Raw genomic sequence first — 20,228 nt, forward strand, 5'->3', positions numbered from 1 at the left:
ATTTGATACGCATATACATTGGGTGATATGCATATCCTGACTTATTAAAATCAGTGAACTTGAGTGTCCATTCATGCCAGTGAGTCAACTCTCTGAGTGTGACTAACTCTGAATAATCACCCAGTATATTTATATTGTATTTATTTTCATCATTAAACACATTAAGCATCTATACTGCAGTCAACACAATGTAAATGTGTGCATTTAATCGTTAATGAAAGAAACGAAAGTATTCTTTTTTCCATTTAGAAAGAAAAGATCAGATTAGAGTCTCATAAGAATAGTCCCATCTGGTTTTAAAATTGGTAAGAGATTTTAGCTGGGTTGGGGTGGGAGGAATTGAGAAAGAGAGAGACACTTTGCTCTTTGTAAACAGTATTAAAGAATGCAAGGCCAACCCCTTTCTTCCCATCAGCGGAACACCCTAACATTAAAGTCAAGCAAGACCATTATAGAAAAGCTCATTCTTATCTTTAGCGTCTGCACATTTGGTCAAGATATGGAGTGCTTTAAAGGGCTTTTCTCCAGTGTTTGACTCTGGAAGGCTTACTCAGGTGAGAGGTTTCAGGAAAGGAAGTGGGATTATTCACCAGCAGGGGTGGGGATGGGGGGAGTTACAGATTCAGGCTGCTTGTAATTAATGGGTTGTTCTTGTATGTGTATAAATATATTTTAAAAGCTGGGGGGGGGAATGGGGAGTAGGAAAACTAGATGTTTTAAATTGGACAAAAACAAACAGGGTAAAACCCAGAAAAAAGCTAGCGATAATTAAGTGTACAATCCTGTGTACCCTTAAGTATGACTAAGTCCCATTCAACTCAGCTGGATTTACTTCCGAGTCAACCTGTATAGACTTGGACTCTGTGTCTCAATGGAATTAAGGAAATTTACAGTGCAATCCTATATATGTCAGAAGTAAGCCCTATCAAAATCAGAGACTCTTACTCCCAGGTAAGCACTTATAGAATTGTGGCACAAGACTAAATACTCCCATCATTATTAATGCATATATGACTTCCTGCCAGGATAGGCTTCTAGGTGGTTTACAAAATACTTTTTAAAAACCCATTTACACAAAGTTCCATTTTACTTGTAAATAAGTCCCACTGTTTGGATGTACACTCAGAAATAAGTTCCACTGTATCCACTGTGACTTACTCCCAGGTAAGTAGGCCCAGGATTGAATCTTTAGGTTTAATTAATTTTAAGTGATTGTGCCTAGCTTGTGTCTCCATATTTTTTTTTTACTTCCAGCAAGAGTGCCTATTTCACAACTTATGTTTCCTTTTCAGTCTTTCAGAAATATACATCTAAATAACATACTTGTAAAATGCTCCATATATTCTTAAAACCATGACATGAGCAACGTGACAGAGATTGTTCTTGTTGAAATTTATACCCAGAAAGAGATCAGGGTCTGAATGGAAGCTGCATGTTGTGGTTTGAGCCCATCCATGCTCCTCCCCTGCGCACGATCATTTCATACAATAGTAAGGTTAGCAAAAGAAGAAACCCCAAAATGCTGGAAGTTAATGCATTTGGAATGCAAGCAATAGTAGAAATCAGAAAGATTGGCACCAGCAAACTATAGTTCTTTTTCTTAAATGGTATTATCAAAATGTGGGTTTTGTGCTTGACTTTGGCAGAGGGTTTCTAAAGCAAGCACATGAGCCACACAAAAGCCTTGCCCTTCCTAACCAGCCTCATTTCAATCAGTGGGAGTTTGCCCATCCATTTCCATGAGCTCCCAGAGGGGCTCCAGAGACCCATTTGGGTTGGGAACTGAAACGCTGCTGCAGAGTGTTTAATTTTATTAATCTTTTAAAGCCCACCGCTTTTGAACAAATGCCCATTTAAAGCAGTTTTGCATAATTACACGTTTCAGTCGCATTTGAGTTGATTCTTAATTATTATTATTATTATTATCTTGGGTTGCGTGGAAGTGCTCAATTTGCTGAAACTGAGTCCGGCCTCTCTCTGTCTTGAGTTCTCCCCCCCCCCCCCGACGCTTTTGGAATTCTCTGCCTTGCCACAAGAAGCTTTGGTCACGCAGAACTGTGCCCGCTCCCAGGACTGGTGAGTAAATCACTCTAGCATCTTTCAAATGCTTTCCCTCTGGCTGTTTCTCTGCTGCATTTGTCCCAGAATATCTAGAAGTTGCTCCAGTGCAGGGTATATGCTTCTTTATTTGATGTGTTCCCTTTCGTTATGATCACACAGAGCTGGCCTTGCAGTGTGGCAAGGTGAAGCAGGCTGCTTTGGGGGTGAAATTGAGGGGGCACAGCCAGTGGCGTAGCGTGGGTTGTCAGCAAGGCAAGTAATTTGCGCCCCCTAACCCATGGATTTGCGCCCCCTAACCCGTGGATTTGCCCTAACCCCAGATGTTGCGCCCGGTGCGGCCGGCCCCCCCTGCACCCCCCACGCTACGCCACTGGGCACAGCTGAAAGCAGGAATCGATAACTGAACAGGGCAGCAAGATTTTTCAAAGTGTTTGTCCGAGCATGAGGTGTATGTGCGTGTGTGCGCCAGCCATTTGGTAACTTGGTGCAGGCAGCAAAATGCTTTGGACTGGTCATGTAATAACTTCATTTATTCCATTTGCAGAACCACACAAAACACTGCAAAACCAGCTTCATCGGATTGCCTGTCCTGAATTTTGCTTGGGAATCCACCTGAAGGTATTGTAACAGAGCTGCTTAACACATCACAGATACAATCCTGCCCAAATTAAGCACTTTTATAATACACTGAGACCGTGTTCACACTGTACACTTAAAGCACCCCCAAAGAATCCCAGAAACTGTAGTTTACTCCTTAAAGGTAAAGGTAAAGGGAGCCCTGAACATTAGGTCCAGTCGTGGCCGATTCTGGGGTTGTGGCGCTCATCTCGCTTTATTGGCCGAGGGAACCGGCAGACAGCTTCCAGGTCATGTGGCCAGTATGACTAAGCCACTTCTGGCAAACCAGAGCAGTGCACGGAAACGCCGTTTACCTTCCCACCGGAGCGGTACCTATTTATCTACTTGTACTTTGATGTGCTTTCGAACTGCTAGGTTGGCAGGAGCAGGGACCAAGAAACAGGAGCTCACCCTGTCGCGGGGATTTGAACTGCCGACCTTCTGATCGGCAAGTCCTAGGCTCTGTGGTGCCACCTGCATGCCCCTTGCAGAGCTACAATTCCCAGCACTCTTAACAAACTAAAGTTCCCAGGGTTCTTTTGGGGGAAGCCATGTGCTTTATATGTATTGAGTGTACATGGTGTTTGATGAGAGAGTTAAGCACCTGCTTAAATCTCTCTCTCCTTGAAATCAGAGGGACCTAAATTTGGCTGGATTGAGCCCTACACTTCAGATGTGCATGTGAAATGTTTGTTTCCTCCCGAGAAAGTTAAATGGGAACATGCAGAAATATGTATGTAGGCACACCAGTGAGACCACAGCTCAAAGCTTTGGCCACAGCTCAAAGCTTTATGCACATCCAGTGGCAACCACTGGGTAATGTGAGAAGGGCCCTGTCAGCTTATTGAGACCCGTACATGGATACTGTATACTTGAAGGATCCAAGTGAGGGCAGCACAAAACAAATGAATACTTAAATCAGAGTGTTTGTATCACACATGCACACATGCTTCACACATGAGATTCTTCCCATAAGTTGCAGCCTTAGACATCCAAGTAAATTCAACATTACAAATGCAGACTCTGTGGGTTGAAGATCCCAGTCACAATGTTTGTGGGTTCTTTCAATTTAGTATAAACTGGGTGTTCTTGAAGCCATCTACATATTGTTTGTCAGGTTACTGGTCCCTTACAGTTGCTTTATGCTAGTGACCTAGTTTATGGCAATTGATTCTTGTTGGGTTTGACCACATTCCTTACTGGCTAGTTCAAGTTGCCTTCTCTGGTGAGCTGCTATGGGTCATAAGTGTCTGCTGGATGTAGGAATCATGCATCTCACTGGTTATACACATATGTTCATGCTTTCTTATTAACCTGTGTTGTTGTTCCCTTGCTTTCTGTCTCAGCTCTGCATCTCATCCCTTGTCAATTCCTGCTTGTCTTAGCTGCGTGGGAACTAACCTCTGGGACCCTCCTTTCTGGAGAACCTTCTTACGTCTCCTTGTCTTGTCCTGAAGCCTCTAAAGCTTCAACCCAGGGAACCCATCTTGAACTCTGGAATTTTACCAGGAAAGGTAAGCACTAGAAATCATTAATTTAGTAAGTTGTTATGGACTGTTCCCATTATGGCCAGTTTGACACCTTGTCTCGTCTTGTATATCACTCCAGAATCTGAAAATGATCCTGATTTTTAGTCTTCTTCCTTGAAAAGTCTTGATATGCCTTGCTGGCTTAGAGCAAGGAAATGATACTTGCAAGATAAGAAAACCTTAAAGTCTCATGTCTTCGTTCTCACTATTGTGAGGGGAAACATTGTGCAGTAGAAGATCACTGCCTAAGCAGGGGTGCAGAAGTGATGGTTTGCAGGCCAAATTTGGCCCCTGGTGCATTTCCTACTAGCTCTCATTTGAAACCACTGCTCAGCTGTTTCCTGAACAGCTGGAGGAGGGAAATTGTGTGGAATGGAGAAAAACTTCCCCTCCTCATGCTCTCTCTCTCTCTCTTTCTCCCTCCCACCCCTGACTCTTCCATCCTCTTTAGATTAAAGAGTGCTTTGGGTGACTTCCTGTTACTTTTCACTCTCCAGATCATCCTGCCCTGCCCTTTTAGCACTCATGAGTAAAACTAGGCCAACCTGCTGCTCTTCTGGGGCCTAACTTTATCATTTGGTGACTGGGGTTTCTTGGGGTCCTCCCGAAGGTTATATGATGTGGACCTGTGCACACCCTTCTTGCTATTAAAGGTCACTTTAGGACAGTTCATCATTACCTCTTCTCTTCAGTGTTATACTGAACACCCTGGCAAGGCATTTGGCTTGGCCAGAATTTTGATCTGTTCAAGGACAAACAAAGCATTATTTATTCAGGAATGTATAATATAGCATCACACATGCCCAAATAAATGTGTCCCTGCAGTCTGACTGGTACCCCGATACCTCCTATGATTAATGAGGAATTAGTTCACAGGGGCATAGAAAATATTAGAGAGCAAAGAACTATTCCTAATCTGGCAGAGATTGTCTGCGACATGCCCATCAAATGGTCAGCGAACAAAAATGAATGACAATGACAATCGCTTTTCTCTCCTGAGCCAACCCAGCAAGGGAAGATTGACCTTTGGAGAGCAAATGACACATCACAACCCTTTGTATTTGTTCAGAATTCATACTGTACCCTTTGCTGTGATCACTCCCACCACTTCTGAAATTCTCATGAACGGTGGACATTTGGGAAAGGCATGAAGTCTGAGGCTGCCCCACCAGTAGAGGTTTCATCCAGAAAATCAAAACAGTATTGGTATCCTTATTGATTCAAGTACTTCTTAAGGGAAATCTTAGATGTATGCATTTCACAAACAAGGGATAGAATAGGTTGAAATGGTTTCAAAAAATACATAGGAGGCAAAGGAAGGCAGCACTTTGTGATCATAAGAAGGTTTTACTGTCAAGATGCTTGTTTGTTTTTAATATCAGGAATGAATTTTTTATTTTGCAAAATGTAAGAGCTAGTGACTGTTTGCCATGGAGCCAGGGAGGGGGGAGTAACTTGCTTCCTAAACACTACAGCATCCCAGTTGTCAGTTGCCAGGTTGATTTGTTTTGTTTTGTTTCTTTTCTTTTTAATCTGGTTTCATTGATAATGCTGTTTTGCTGTATTTTGTTATGGTTTTGACTGTAAGCCACGTTGAAAGGACCTTGCATAAAACTATTTTAAATAAAGGAGGTACTAGTGGCAATGGAGAACCTGGATTTTTGCACCCTGGTTATAGCAGCAGTAGCAGTTGTTATTAGCCCATGAAGTAAACTTGTACATGTGTGTGGATGAGAAGAGGAAGGAAAACAGAGGACAGAGCTCCCGACCTCTGAGTTCCTCATCCAATGAGCGAGGGGACCCTGCAGAGGCCGGTCCTGCTTCTGAGAGCTCTCAGGATCTGGCGCCAGGATACAGTTCCTTTACCTGATCCTTGGAGTATAGTGTCAAGGCCTCCTCAGTGTTCCCTCATCTTCCATGAGAAGTTCAGGACTGGAGGGTGTGGTGCGAGCTTCTACTCTCTTCTCTCCAGTCCCAATGCCATTGCAGGGGTTTGTCTTGGGACAGTGGAAGGCAAACAACATTCAGCCCCTGAATCCAAGACACCTCTCCATGACAATGTTGATGAGCTTTTGAGCCTTCAGAATCCATCCTATGGTGCTTGACAGGCCTCTTGCTTCCATTCAGCCATATCATCTTTAACTTCTGGTGACTGAGGATGGTGCCTGATTGCTGCTCTCTGTTGACAGGGATTTTGAAATGATAGCTCACGAGTACAAGCCTGGTTCCACAGCAACTGGTGTGGGGGGCAGTGGGGGTCAATCTGTCCTCTGCTTTTATTCATCAGGGGAGTCTACTATGAATAGAGAGCCTCACCATGCCAATGTTTTCTCATTCCTCATTTTTGCATCCTCGGAGAGTGGTGGTGGTGGGAACACAAGATGTGCTAAGTCAACGTTTTATCGAACAGGGGGACCCTTTCTACAGATTTCAACTCCCCTCACCATGCAGCATTTGCAGCTGCTTCACTTTGCCTAATAGTTAGGGCTAGCCCTGTGTACTTGTGCTATCGGGTACATGCAATCTTCCCTTGAGTGCAGTTCTCTGCATGTAGGATGGCCATTGATGGGGAGCATGCGTTGGTGATGAAGGGCACCCACAAATGGGCAAGGGAGGGGAGTATGTGAGAGGGAACTGGATTATTCTTCTGACTGACCAATCATTTGGACAAAAGCTTCATTAACAGTGAAATCATTATATGTATCTAGTCAGAAGTAAACCCCTTTGCATCCAGTCAGACTTGTTTCTTTAAGACACTTATATGGGTTACAGCAGAATTATGGAATTAATTGTTAAAATATTATTGAAGTTTTGATGGCAGGTTTTTTCTGCAGCTTTAACTAATTTTTTTAAAAAAAATGAGATTTCAAGTATTGTAATGAACGCAGTGTTAGCGCAGAAGAACAACTTCAGAAGAATACATGATTTATGTTACTGTGTCTGTCTTTGCACCTGCCTATCCCCGAAGCTATTCAAGTTTTTCTTATTCAGATTTGGTTTCCAAAATAATCCAAACTGGTAATAACCTCACCACAATTAAATCCAACAGCCTCTGGCCAAGCTAATCTGATCGTCAGTAATAACATCTAAATTAGCCAAAAATAATTACAGAAACAAGATTCAAAATCAGGGAGAGAATTTGAAGCATTAATTGGGCACATGCGAGGAGGCAAATGTTTTTGAGCAAACGTCCTGTAGAATGGGAACATTTTAGTGGTGCATTTTCTGGGCTGGCTTCTTGAACAAACCTGTTTCCAATGGTATAGATTTTGCTTTGTTTGATAAATGGCCATTTGCTCAGCTGAATTTGCATGGTCACATTGGCAAAGTGAGCAGTAGGGGCCTTTGTGTGGAATGTCAGATAGTTTTTGTTCTCTAGATGTGCTCAGCGACAGCCAACGTATACTTGATCTCCTTTTTGTGGGTTGCCTAGACAGGGAAACATGACAAATTGTAGGCTATATTTTTCCTCTTTTTGTCAGGGCGCTGAAATGGCAAGGCAGCTCTCCCTGTAGACCCGTGAGTAGTTGCTAGAGGAGGTATAATAATTATCTCCTTCTTAACTAAGGCTTTGATTATTCCAGAACTGAAATCACCAACCTTTTTGGGCTCTTGGACCCATTTGCAAACCAGAGAAACTGTTGTTGACAGGCATCCTCAACAACCAATCATTTCCCCAAACCTATTTGATTGGCTACAAGGCGAAGGAAGGGGGAGGGGACCCTGTGAGCACCAGGGAAGGTCTCTTGGGGGAACATCTGTACTCACAGGCACCATGTTGGTGACGCCTGCTCTAGAACATGGAGTAGAGAGGGACTTTTCTTACCTGTAGCCCAATCAATATAACTGGAGATGATGTCTGCCCTTCTACTTGTATTGACTGATGGAGATAGGGAACAATGGAGTGGTGTTTTTTGGCAGAGCCTGTTGGTGTATTCTTCCTTTGAGGATGTCAAAGCATGCATTTGCAGGGAAGGAGCCAAAACTTAGTGGTATAATATGTGCCTTGCAATTAGGAAGCTCCAGGTTCAATCCCTAGTATTTTGAGATTGGATCTCAGGTAGCAGGACTGAGTTACTGAGACCCAGTTACTGAGTTACTGAGACCCAGACAGCTACTGCACTCAGATTAGACTGCACTGCGCTCAATGAACCAATGGTTTGACTCAGTCTAAGGCAGCTAAATTTTATTTATACCCCTACTTTCTTTCAACATGGGACCTGTCTGACCTGAGACAGTGTTCAGGGGGTTCCTGGGTGGCTGCCCATACAGGCACTGAGTGGTTCAGTGGTAGCCTCATGTACCTTCAGACCATACACTAGGACAATATGTTTTCTGCTTTCCTCTTCTGTAGTTTCTGTTCATTTAATGCATCTCTCAATGTTTAAGTCAGATTGTGAAAGAGAGATGGGCGAGGAGAAGGCCAGGGAGGGTAAAATTAAGCAAATCATTTTGAAGTTCCATGATTGTTAAAATTGTCACTGGGACTTGGTGGTTATCAAAACTGGCTGAAACTGGAGCAGCAGTTCTCCAAGTTATTCTGGCAACTAAGGCAGAGAATCCCAAAGGGGAATTTTGAATGAAACTTATGGCATACCTCAGTGTGTGTGTGCCTTTTCCAGTGAGTAGGTATGCTGTCAAGTATCAAAAGAAGATTATTACCTTGGACTTCATATGTATTAGAGAGACTCTTTGTTTGTTGATAGCAATCAATACAGTGTCAGGGATGTCTGGCTCTGAGGTTCGCTAGCAAAGAGGAAGAAAAAAGGAGTGATATTTGATGTACTATTCCAAATCACTGAGATGTTAATGGTTTTATTGCCCTCTTGGGAATAAATCTACACAGATAATAACTAACATTGCTAACAAATTTCTGCCCTTTCACAATGCCCAGAACCATCTCTGTGGGGCAAATGCCCAAGTTTATGTAACTGAAGTGCTCGTGCACTTTTTCCCTGTTTCCCCAACCTCTTCTTCTGTTCCCTCACTTGTGTTGAATTTTAGATTGCAAATAAAAATGAACTGGCAATTTTTTTTAAGAGTGTAAACTCCTCAGGGCAGTGATGTGTCTTTTTGTAAGACACATCTGTAAAGTGTGAACCCGTTAATGGCTCTCTGTTGCTGCTATTGTTGTGATGGCGGATCCAAACTTCCCATGTGTGGAACTCTGCTGTGGGAGGGAGAAGCAATATTTGCTGCTTCTGCCTTCTTCCTGCAGCCCCTGGAGCTCCCTCAAAATCTCCTCTGGAGAACTGGAGAATTCTCCAAAAACCGTGTGGGAGGAGTTGTGGAGGTGGTTGCGCAGGAGGGAAGCAAATCAAATGAAAATGGCCACCTGCTCCTCCCACCAGTGGCAGCCTTCACTGGATCCCAGTCCCTTCCATGAATGGAAGAAAGGACATTTGCAGAAGGACAGCTCTGGATCCTGCCCATCGCCCCCACCATGAGCAGCAGCAATACTAGCGTAGGAAGAAATTATCACCATCTTAACCACCCCTTTACATGATTTCCCCTCTCTTAAAAAGCGAAACAAAAAACAACAGTTACACACCAGCCTTAATATATAGAAGTCCCCACATTTATAATTCAATTTCCTTGCAGCAGTTTTGTGAAGCAATCTCTGAACTTGATTGTTCCCATATTGGCACAGTGGCTCCCCACACAGGAACCTTCGCTGGCTTGGTCTTTCCACAGCTGTTCTGCCCCCCAACCTGAGGTGCACAAGAAGAATCAGAAAGCAAACAAATGCCATTTTTACAGAGAGTGAGAATTCCCCCCCCCCAGTTGACCAGTCTCCCTCAATTCCTCACTCCATTAACTAGCAACACTTTAAGGCAATTATATTACATCAAAGGATGATTTTATTATGGAAAGTAATTACAAGGAACAAGAAGGAGGAAAAGAAAGCGAGAGGCTTGAGTTGGCCAGCCTCCTCAGCAGTTTATAGCACCTACTCTGTACTTCCATTCCAGGCGAAATGGTCATCTGTTCCCTACAAATCTTTGGACTGATTTGATCTGGGAATTCACCATTGATTTAGGACATTTCCACTGCCAAGGACAGAAAAGCCTGCTGGATCAGGCCAATGGCCCATCTAGTCCAGCATCTCAACAAACAGGTTGAGAGCCAGTGTGGTGTAGTGCTTAAAAGCAGTAGACTCGTAATCTGGTGAACCGGGTTCGCTTCCCCGCTCCTCCACATGCAGCTGCTGGGTGACCTTGGGCTAGTCACACTTCTCTGAAGTCTCTCAGCCCCACTCACCTCACAGAGTGTTTGTTGGGGGGGAGGAAGGGAAAGGAGAATGTTAGCCGCTTTGAGACTCCTTTGGGTAGTGATAAAGCGGGATATCAAATCCAAACTCTTCTTCTTCTTCATCATTATCCTGTTCTCACAGTGGCCCACCAGATGCCTGTGGAAACCCTGCAAGCAGGATTTGAGCATAAGAGGACTCTCCTCCTGTGGTTTCCAGGAACTGGTATTCAGAAACAATGCTGTCTGCAGCTGTGAAGGCACAGCATAGCTGTCACATTCTACAATCATCTACCAGCTCTCTCCTCCACAAACCTCTCTTTTATTATTATTTATTAAATTTGTATAATCCTCTTTAAAAGAGCAGTTTTGCTGTGGGATTCCGTCACATACTGGCAAATTCAAGATACACAATTAGACTTGATCTGGTGGTCTTATCCAAGAAACCTCCCCCCCCCCCCATAGTAAACTGCTGTGAAGTGTGGGATGAGACTGGCTCGACACAACATTGTCTAACCTCCTCACAATCTAATCAGGAGGAATACTCACTAAACTGCCAATGTCATCTAATAATGTCCTTTCAGGATGAACGCTCAACAAACAGGTTGTCAGGAAGCACACTTTAGTTTGTCCAATTTACCCTTTCTGAGGGGAACGAAAGGCAATGTTACTCTCCTTTTCTCACTCTGAATACCAAATGGGAACTGAGATTTCTTGGGGTGGGACAGATTAGGAGAGATACAGTTTAATTGCAGAGCTGGGGATAATTTCCTGGTTTGTTAATACTTTTGCAGAGAGTTTGGGAGCTGTGACATTTTGGGAACCTCTCAAGATGATATCACTGCAGGGCCTGGATGTTCTCCCCTTACAGAACTACGAATGTGGATGAATTAAAGTCCAAGCCCACCAAATAAATAGAATGCCTAAATGGGATTTCACCCAATGTTGGTCACAACTCTATCTCAGAGATGGGGAACCTTTGGCTCTCCAGATGTGGGTGGACTATGTCTCCCAGCATCCCTGACCATTGGTCACGTTATGGGAGTTGAGAGCTGATGTCCTGCCTGCTGGCTTCTCATAGGCATCTGGTTGGCCCACTTTGGACTGCCTGCTGAGCTAGATAGGCCTTTGGTCTGATGCAGAAGTGCTCTTCTTAAAGCTGGAGGAGTAGACTGGAGTGTGCTGCCCCCTAGATGTGGTATTTCACAGAGATGGAAAGACCATTGCCTGAGAGGGATGGTTATTGGGTTGTTGTTTTTATTTTGATAATGTATTTTGTGGTTTTATTTATTGATTTTATTCTGTGAACTGCCCTGAGACCTCTGGGTATAGGGCGGTATATAAATAAATAATTAAATAATTAAATAATAAACTAACTAACTTTGGGAGTCAAAACTGCATGAATGTAAAATGGAATACGACAAGTCCTTGGGGAAGTTTGAAAAGCAGGCTCATCAGTCTGAGAGACCCTAACCTAGACAAATGGCTGTGACAACTGAGTCCCATTTCTTTCACTTTTTAACTTCCTCAGTGATCAGATGCAGATTCTGAGAGAGCAGTGAGGACAACCATGGCCTCAAGCTGAGGACATTTCTAATTTTGCTGACCTTCATTTTTTGCTACATGATCTATCTTCAGGATGGCTTTTGGTCCCTTGTGTGAACATATGTGGACTTCTTCAGTGATAACAATTCAGCCTGTTTCTTCTGTTATAAAGGATCAGGGTAGGAGATGGTAATAATGCTCTTTTTCTTGCCAAGCGGGTGGAATGTATCCTCTCTCCCTCTTCCACAATTTGGAAATAATTGCAAGCATATTCTTTCATTGAATTGGTTGTAGCAGATATTCTCCCCCAGTCATTTTATTTCAGGGCAAACAAAGAATTGTACAGGCTGCCTTGCTCCCTTCACTGCTGGGGAATGCTCCAGTCACACAACCTCAGTGCACAAGTGGAGCCTGCTGCAGCACAGAAAATACTGGGGCAGCCCATGCTCATGAGAAGGTCTAAGTGGTCAGTGCATCTTGGCTGTGAGGTGGGTTAGGCTGAGAGGCAGCGACTGGCCCAAGGTCACCCAGTGAACTTCATGGCCAAGTGGGAATTTGAACCCTGGTCTCCCAGGTCCTATTCTGACACTTACCACTACACAACCCTGTTGCCAATAGGCTTCACAGCTGCAGATCATAATGGGCACAATATTTGGTCCATACTCCAAATGCCTGGTGGCAAATGATTGGCATAGCTAGGCAATGGTTCTATAATTTTATCTCCTTTTCTTCAGTTGCTTCATGTTACTGGCAGCTGTCTTAGTCTCACATTTCTTCTTTCCACATCATTCCATCACATACCTGAAAGATGCAAGTGCTAACTTGATGATAGAAGGAATCATCTCCCTTTCCAGAATAAGAACTTGATAGGATGCAGTTTGGGAAGTGTGTGTATATGTGTGTGTGTGTGTGCGCGCACACGCATGTGCGTGTGTGTGAGAAAGGAGGCAGGGGCTCACATGAGCCTCAGACAGCAGGGCCAATGGTCAAGAGATGATGGGAATTGGAATCTAACAACTTCTGAAGAGCTACAATGTCTTCTGATTCCAATACTGCTGAAGGCCACCTGATTGCTTTGTGGATCATTTATAATCAGGGCTCCCCCCCCCCCAGCCAGAACTGACTGGAACTCAGTTCTGACCCCTCTCAGGTGGGCCCCATTGCCATTATAAGAGAACAAGGGAGACGTTCATGGTGATTTCCAGCACCTCTTTTTCTAGAAAAATGGCACTGTTTATAATGCTTCGTCCAATGCTTATTTTTCAAGTGTGTTTAATTAAAATGAGGAAGGCTTTCAAACTAACTGCGCTTAGCATTGGGACATCAGAGCATGTTAACTGTAGATTAATAAATTGACCCCAGATAACATAACCCTGCTTCATCCACTCTCTTAACCCCAGAGCTTAAGCAGTCTTTTCATCTCTGTGTCATCAAAATTTATACAAAGCAGGAATCAAATGCAAATCCTCAGGGAGCTGGAACTTTCTGCGGAAACTGCTAGAAAACGTTTTCAGTCTTAAATGGAGGGAAGTTAAAGAGATGTTCATAGACAAGAATACTAGCAGCGCCGTGCTGAAATCTGTCCTCCGATTTCTCAGTTTTTAAAATTCCACTGCAAAAAACAAACTTCCATTTCCCTGCCTCTTTCACAGGGCACTTTAGAATTCTTTTAGGATTTTGGTGAGTGTTGGGTTGGGCCTATTTTATTCTTGTGAAGTGACTGTGGGTTGTGTGTCTGTTTTTCTCCCCCCACCCACACCCCATGGATTGATCCTATCTGGGCTTTACTGAGACATACAACATTTTGTGGCATCTATACAGTTCAGTTGAAAAGATCAGTTGACCCCAATCCATCTGTACATGTGCATATCTGCTGTCATCATCTGATTGGCAGGTAGGGCTGAATGGAGACTTAATTCAGTAGGATTCCTCCCTCTAATAAGGTGTTGGCACCATCTTGTTGGCCAGAGTTATGTTCACAGGGCAGGTTCACATGGGAGTTTTTCTATTCATGGAACATTTTTCCGAGCCCTCTGCAGCCTCCCTGGCTGCCAGGGCTTCCTAATCTGAATAAGCCCCATGGGAGAAGTTACTTAATGATGTCTTCCCCCAAGCTTTGTTGGAAGCCTGGGAGGCCTTCCCCAAGCACCAGAGATCAGTGCAGTTACTGTGTTTATTTTTAATGGAAGTCCAGACCACTCAAGCATACAAACCACTGGTCATTGGGTCTTACGGAGCCCCTTGCTAAGAGCTGTTCATTGAGCATATGTTGTTACACCCACTATGTATTCCCAATGGACCAAATTATATGTGTAAGCAGTCTTCAAACAATATATAAAGGTGCAGCAGGGTTAAACTTTTTGTGTGAGGGATGTGGTAGAATACAATGACAACAAAGCAGTAATATCAGTCAAATAGGGGATCTTGAAAATCAGCCCATGATTTAGTCCCCTTTTGTCCTGTACTTTTGGGGAAAACAGTTTTATGTACCCCAGTTTGTAGGATACTTCAACCGTACACATGCAATCAGTAATATTATCTGCCTTTTTGCTTCCATACATCTCATGAGCTAAAGACATCCTGTAGTAACATCTCATTAACAGATGCCTTATTAATATTGATGGTTTCTGCAGTTTAACTTTCTGTGGCCAGGTGGACCCCCACAGCTTTTCCTTTTCCTCTAAAAATAAAACCAAGTGTGCTGAATCTAGCTATGACTGCCTTAGTTGTTGGGTAATGCTCTCATTTAATGGCTTTATTTAGATCCATTTTCTGTATGCAAATCCTTAGGATTTGGCTTTGCAGCAGCCAGTTTAAAGCAGTGTTCATCCAGCCAGCTGCATTTGTTCAAGAACTCTGCATGTCCTGCTTTTTCATCACCTCTCTTACAGGCCTGTGTGTGATGCAGACATTTTGATGGCCCTCTGTTGTTGTTTTTTTGCATTAGCATGCTGGATTCTTACTTCATTAGTGATACAAGCAGCATGTTCATAGCCCACCACACACTGTGCATGTCATCCAGCAACGAATGTCTGATATTCTCTGAAATCATAGTTGACGGCTGGAGTACAAGCCCTGAATTTGGGGAGCTGACATTTAATGTTGCGGTCTTAAAACTTATCAACAAAGCCTTCAGGTTTTCCTTAAGATCTGCATTTCAAAAACAAAACTGGAGCATTCTAAAATTTCAAAGTTGAATCCTGATTCTCTCCCCTAAATTTGAACTTGTGCAACATTTCACCTTGTCGACCATACTGCCAGGACCCAGTGTCATCATGGAGAAACAAATCAATGCCCATCATTGTCCTGTTCATCTGCATGGAGTCTTGTCTCCAGTCTCTTTAAATGAATCTCCATGTGAGTGGGCTTGCAAAAGTAGGGACCAAGTATAGAAGTGTCTATTTTTGAAAGCGATATTCTTCAAATTTACTGACAAATGTCTAACCATCTCAGAAAATGTAGGTGCTGAGGAATGAACAGGGTGATGGAGGATTTTCAACTGCTTTCCAGTTTCTTCTTAGTAAGAACTGTTGGACCGTGGAATGGTCTCCCTTGGGAGGTTGTGGACTTGCCTTCCTTGGAGGTTTTTAAGCAGAGGTTGGTTGGTCATGGATGCTTTAGCTGAGATTCCTGCATTGCAGGGGGTTGGACAAGATGACCCTCAGAATCCCTTCCAACTCTGCAGTTCTATGATTCTTCAAGTTTAGAAATGCATATTCCATTTTTTCCTGTACATTTTCCAGTATTTTCTGCTTTTGGTTTGTTTTTTTCTGTTTTTGTCTTCAGCTTAGAATAAATGTACATAGAAAGAGTTCATTCTGCAGGAGAACTGGCTGCTGTCCAAAAGAGGTGGAGCAGCTCTACTCAGTAACCTGCTCAACTCAAGCAGCTTTGTTAGCAGTCTGCCTATGCTGTAGTTGACTCTCGGGGTGGGATTATCGGATGAAAGGAAAGGTGAGCGGAATCAGTCCCCTCGTTCATCCAGTTCAATACCATCAATACCGGAAGTTGCCAGCCTGTGGCCCTCCAGGCATTGTTGGAATACAGCCCCCTCTAGCCCCAGGTAGTATGACCAATGGTCAGCAACATGTGGAGGGTCAGAGGCTAGCAACCCCAGTTAGCAGTGGCTCTCTGGAGAGTTTCAGACAGAAGCTTCATTCCCAGTACTACCTGCAATGGCTGGGGAGTGAAATGGGAGAGAGGGAAATGCTCTGCTGCTGAGCTATAGCCCTTTTCCATCTCTCTGGGCGTCTGCATGCCTGCTTCTATTTACCTGGGTGAGCAGGGCCAGTGGGAAAGAGTCTGGTTTATGGAGAACATATACAGTTGATGTCAGGAGTGGGAGTCAGGAGCAGGCTGGCAATAAATCACACAGAGTCAGTGTCTTTAAAGAAGGAAACATGGTCAGCTCAGGAGGCTAAGCCTAGAGAGCACAGCAATTTGTCCTGGTAGATCTTGCCCCAATCAGGAAGTTGTGGAGACTGAAGATCTCTGCCTTCCCAACAGTTGCTTAAGTCTCCTCCTCTCCCAGGTTCTTCCCAAGTAATCAGAGACTCCACCGCTGTGCCTGTCCCTGCTCCTATCTCTTCATACCTCTTCTGGTTCTGGGAGACCAGGGGAGAGGGGAGCTGGTCACAGCAGGAGGGGGAGAACCCTCTGGCTTCTTCATCAGCCTGACTCATCTCTGCCTCTTGGTCCCCCTTTGCAGCCTCCGCTTCTGCCTCTGATTCTGGACTGCTGTCTAGCACATACTCTTCCTGCTCACTATACCCTGTTGCGTCTTCAGCTTCCGACACCTCCTCCTTCCAGTCTGCCCCCTCTTCTCCCCCAACCAGTCATCCCACCACCAATCCCCTAACTTGGAGCCTTCTTCCCTGGGGATTCCCTTGGGGGGGTGTTCCCCAGCTGGCACCTCCCACTGCTTCTTGGCATCCGGCCATGACAGTTGAGCATGTCTCCCTGTAACCATTATGACAGCAGAAGGGTGATTCTGCATGTATCAAATACATCATTACACACCAAGGTCTCTATTCCCCACTCCGCTTGTCACCTGATGTAGTCCCTGTGGATATGCTAGAGCTCCCATTTGAACTCCAGAGTCCCATTGAGACTCTGGCAACAGTGTTTATGTGCTATTCTAATTCTGGTTTGAGCAGCCTAAGTGCTTTTTAATGCATAGCATTACAGCGAGTGTGCCTTATTCTTTCCCTTGTTGAATGGGTGTCTGGAGGAATGTAATTCCAGTCTCTTGCTTCTGCACATCATTATTTACAAGGCACAGGAACATGACCACACCAAGCATGGAGAGAGCCACTATCAAGCTGTAATTTGGCAACTGGCACGTGTGTGAATGCAAGGAGCAGATCCATCCTCTTCAGGTTGGATGTATGCACGAGATGGGCTAATACTTTTCTTTATTTCTGTAGAGCAGCAGTGGGGAGCCTGTTTCAGCCCAAGGATCACATTGCCTTCTGAAAGACGTATTTCAGGCATCCGTCCAAATTCGTACGTATATCCAAATTGTGCAGTGCAATGTTCTCCATGCAAACAACATGTACAAAGTTGCGTATTTTTTGGGAAAATAAGCATAGAAATTGATGTATTATTGATGTATGATATGGTTGTATGAAATTAACATAGAAGTATGCATAGCATTGGGAGAAATTGCTTGTAAAAACCTTCACACCAGTCAAAACACAGTAATAAACTGTGTTTATTAGGAGAAATTCACATTTAAATGCTGAATAATTTTCATGACAATAAAAATAATAATCCATAAATTGCTGCAGAAATGTGGAGAACTGAATTTAAGGCTGGAAGAAATGAGAAACTGAGAGAAACAAAACTGCCAGGTGTTTCTATCCCTAGTCCGACTGCTGTTCCAAAAGGTGTAGATGCTGCAAGTCCCACCCACCCTGTCAAGCTGTTTCTCCCACATCTTCACTTGCTTCCACCCATCATGAGCTCCTCCTATCTGCTGCATCTCAGCCACTTTCATGGAAGGCCCTCTTATTAGCCATGGTAGCTAAATGGAAATTCAGAGGTGGGCTACCTATGAATAAGCCTTGATTGTGAGGACAAACTAGAATGGAAGACCATTCTTACCAGTGGGCAATGTCTGGCTGCTGTTGCAAAGGCAAGGCTGGTCATTGTTTGACCCAGCACAACCTTAGGTCCTGATGCAGCTTTCACCAACATGGCGCCCTCCAGATGAAGGGGCAGGGCACCCAATGTGCTGCCCTCCTGTTGTTGCTGATCCAACTCCCATCAGTCCCAGCCAGTACAGCCCAATGGTCAGGGAGGATGGGAGTCATAGAACCATAGAATGAGCTCCAGGGGCCATCTAGTCCAACCCCCTGCAATGCAGGAATCTCAGCTAAAGCATCCATGACAGGTGGCCATCCAACCTCTGCTTAGAAACCTCCAAGGAAGGAGAGACGACCACCCCTTGTGGGAGTCTGTTCAACTGTTGAACAGCTCTTCAAAAGATTTTCCTGATGTTCAGTCAGAATCTCCTTTCTTGTAACTTGAAGCCATTGGTTCGAGTCCTACCCTCCAGAGCAGGAGAAAACAAGCTTGTTACCTCTTCCATGTGACAGCCCCTTAGATATTTAAAGATGGCTATCACATCTCCTCTTAGTCTCCTCTTTTCCAGACTAAACATACTCAGCTCCTTGCAGTAGCCAGAGGTGGATTTAGGGGTAATACAACCAGTTTGATTGTACTGGGCGTGGAGCTTTGGGGATGCCACAACTATGATGTAGAATGGAAGACAAGAGGCAGGGTGGGCATCAGATTCTGGCACCCCACAGGGACGCCACTGAAATTTGAGACCTACTCCAGTAGGTATCACTTGCAGGCTGCACTTGCTGCAATTCTCTCTTCTACACAATATTGAAAATGTAGGGACTTCTGCATCTGGCTATCCCAATTGGAGACACTTCCCCTGATGTGGATGAATGAATGGTGGACAGGATTGCATGCTACCAACTGGGGATTGCTCCGCATGGCAAGGTGCTCATGTGAAATGTGCGGCTGCACCAGTGTGTACTGCACCAGGACAACAGGCTAGTTCCTTTGCCCCTTATGCCTCAGTAACACCATGTTTCTTGTTACAGGAACACCCTCCCTCTCTGCTTGACTTGGTGGGGAAGCTCTATTGCTCCTAACCCCTACTCCACTGGAGGAGACACAACAGTATTATGGTGCCATCTCGTGGCCATAGCAAGTAGGGGCATTTAACAGCAATGCCGCTTGAGAGAGTCACATTAAAACTGTCTTCCATAACATTGGACGTGTCCGCCTGAAACATGTGGCAGCTGCATCACAAAGGACACACTTCTGACTGATGAAGAGAAACCAAATCTGACAAAAGAGCAACAAGATCTGCTGGGGAACAATTGGTGAAATGTTCATGACAATGAACAAGTTTAATGTTTTTGCAAAGGTGATGTCAATAGCCCGGCGACCTTGTCATCTGCCTGATTAATTGATGTCCTGTTGCTTTAATATTTGTATGCACAGATTTTGAAATGAAAAGATGGATGCATATTCCAATAGAGAGGTGGGATGTTTGCACTTTAGAAGCCTCTACCTCATTACTGTGGGAGTTCTGAACTCCCACACACCTTCTGTTGCCTTCTGTTGTTTTTTTTTCTTCATGCCATGGGGTTGCTGAAGGGGGATTACACTACATTAAATCACATGGCGCTTTACATTTTCAATCATCTATTTGCCCAGAAGCAAATAAAACAAATACAGTATAGTGCAGGACATCAGTTTCAGAACTCTGGGCTGGTTAATGAAATATAGCTCTCCAGCGCCACACCATGCTTGGGACAGCTTTTCTCTGCCCTTATCTCTGAGAATTCCTACTACTGTGGGGATAGTCAGTCTCGTGCGGATTTGGGATTATAGAGGCAAGGCAAATTTTAGCTTTGAGATTTTTTTAAAAAAAGTTTTGGATTGAAAAAATGGCTGCAGCTTTATTCAAATCTGAATGAAAAGGCATGTGGTTATGCAGAGTTCAGTCAAGCAGCAAATATCACATTATGTACCCACTCCTTATAAACAGGCCATCCTGCCTTCCAGACAGGAGCTGCCCATGTTTGCATATCTGTGTCTGCAGTGAGAGTCATAATGGAACGTGCTGTGGCTGGTGGGAAATGGCCTCGGATGTTTTATGACTTCCCATTATTATACCAATATACATCACCACCACTACAA

General features: G+C 44.1%; 1 long non-coding RNA gene across 2 annotated transcripts; it reads left to right on the top strand.

Moving 5' to 3' along the window:
• The first annotated feature begins 632 nt into the window (after positions 1–632).
• Positions 633–19,588, top strand: LOC309343266. Of its 2 annotated transcripts, XR_014157221.1 has the most exons (5): positions 633–2,076; positions 2,606–2,679; positions 4,026–4,193; positions 15,789–17,507; positions 19,121–19,588. It is a non-coding gene; the product is annotated as an uncharacterized lncRNA (long non-coding RNA). The 2 variants fall into 2 exon arrangements; XR_014157222.1 differs by lacking the exon at positions 633–2,076 and having other exon boundaries at positions 2,504–2,679.
• Positions 19,589–20,228: the final 640 nt, after the last annotated feature.

This window comes from Podarcis erhardii (assembly GCF_964252035.2).
Source record: "Podarcis erhardii genome assembly, chromosome: 5".
Taxonomy (NCBI): Eukaryota; Metazoa; Chordata; class Lepidosauria; order Squamata; family Lacertidae; genus Podarcis; species Podarcis erhardii.